This window comes from Cucurbita moschata, unplaced genomic scaffold, assembly GCF_002738365.1.
Source record: "Cucurbita moschata cultivar Rifu unplaced genomic scaffold, Cmos_1.0 Cmo_Scf00046, whole genome shotgun sequence".
In the NCBI taxonomy this organism is placed as follows: domain Eukaryota; kingdom Viridiplantae; phylum Streptophyta; class Magnoliopsida; order Cucurbitales; family Cucurbitaceae; genus Cucurbita; species Cucurbita moschata.
Window position 1 is genome coordinate 903,613 of NW_019268562.1, and position 2,055 is coordinate 905,667.

Genomic DNA, 2,055 nt, shown 5'->3' on the forward strand with positions numbered 1-2,055 from the left:
CTGCGTGTAAACTCTCTTGTATGATGATTGCTTGGCTTGTCTTTCTGGATGAATAGGAAGAAATTATGAGCTTGATTAGGATGCTTTTGGCTAAATAAGCTAGACGAGACCTTAGATTGGGGGACCCCTAGTACACCGTGCAATTAGACCCGCGAAATGATTACCGGCGGAACCAGAACCCAGAATTCCAAACCCGATAGGTTTGTGACACCAGGCACGAGAGTCCTAGAGAAATACGAATCTAAGTCTAAGGCACCAAGTTCCACCCTAGAAAGAATAATAGGTCACCACGGTAACTGTAGGTAGCCCGTTAGGGTTGAGCAGTGAAGATAGTGTCATCAGAACCTCCACTTCCCTCTCTCCTCCGATACCATACCGTCGAGACAGAGCTCCGGTACGGTGATCGTTGAGCTTTGCAGATCCGGATAGGGAAGCGTGACAGGTGCCCAGACCTAGTGGTGATGGCTAAGGGGTTTTCTGAACATGACTCCTGAGCCGTAGAAACTCGTCCCTGAGCGGGGGACGTGGAGCCACTTAGGGTAACTCAGTAGCTGACCGGCACATAGGGGGTCGCACCCCGCTTTGTGGATGTATGGTCCCGTGTGAGGGTCGTCAGTTAACCTCCACGGATGATGTTCAGAGAGAGAGTCACGTATTCGGATCCAGCCATACGATCCCCTCAGATTTGCTTATGAGGTCGCGCCTCACCTCAGGACGCTGATCATTTCACTGCATAAGATGGGCAAGCCTCTTATGATGCATAAAAGAGTTGTAGCTTAGATCACCCTGCATAGAAACCCGAGAAAGACCGTGGTTACCTACCAAGATAAGGATGCGAAAAGAGCCTACAAGTAGGCGTAGAATTTCAGGCGAGTGAGGCCAGGGATCGAGGCGGGAATGCATGCTGAATCTTAATGCCACAGAGGAGTGTCCCGGGGCGTCTAGGAGTCTGTGCATAATTTTGTTTAGATTTGTCATGCATCATTTCGTTTCTCTATTGGTTCTTACACGATTTCTTTGGATTTTAAACCTCCTTCATAATTGTTAAAGTTTCTTTTTGTGAAATCTCGTTTCTCTATTGGTTCTTACACGATTTCATTGCATAGTCTGTTGGTCCGGCTCTTAATTTCGAGATTCAAATTTTGGGCTGTGACATGCGGTGAACGTGAATCGAACACGTGACCTTCAAATCTTCAGTCTGACGCTCTCCCAACTGAGTTATCCCCGCAATCATTAGAAATGAAAATTCATTAATAAATATATTTTCGCTGATTCATTGAGATTTTAAAAAGAAATAATGAGTAATTTTTTTATTGAATAGTCAGGTTATGTAAATAGAAACAGGTGCGGTGAACGTGGAGATCGAACACATGACCTTCAAATCTGAAATCTCCAAACTGAGCTATCCCGGCTAACATTAAAAATGAAAGTTATTGAGTAAAGGTATTTCGGCTAACTAATTGAAATTTTAGAAAGAAATGATCACTAATTTTAGATTGAATAGTCAAATTGTGCAACATGAACCATGTGTGGTGAACGTGGATCGAACACGAGACCTTCAAATCTTCAATCTAACGCTCTCTCAACTGAACTATCCACACTAACGCTGAAAATGAAAATTCATCAGTAAATGTATTTTCCCTACTTCATTGAAATTTTAAATAGAAATAATCACTAATTTTTAATAAGATATTTAAGTTATCCAACTTGTATAAGGTGCGGTGAACTATAACACGTTAGGTATTTCCGAAAATTCATTGAGATTTCCGAAAGGAACAATGACTAATTTTAGATTGAATAGTCGGGTTATGCAACTAGAATCAGGTGCGGTGAACGTGGAGATCAAACACGCGACCTTCAAATCTTCAGTCTGACGCTCTCCCAACAGAGCTATCCCCGCGAATATTAAAAATGAACATTCATAAGTAAAGGTATTTCCGCTAATTCATTATGTTTAAAAAAGAAATAATCACTAATTTTAGATTGAATAAGCAAGTTATGTTTTTAGATTGTATAGTCAGGTAATAAACTTGTATTAGGTGCGTTGAACGTGGA

The 2,055-nt window shown here is 41.6% G+C and overlaps 1 non-coding gene across 1 annotated transcript; it reads right to left on the reverse strand.

The window, feature by feature from the left end:
• Positions 1-1,155: 1,155 nt before the first annotated feature.
• TRNAF-GAA lies at positions 1,156-1,228 on the reverse strand. Its single transcript has one exon. It is a non-coding gene; the product is annotated as a tRNA-Phe (tRNA).
• Between the last annotated feature and the right edge of the window lie 827 nt (positions 1,229-2,055).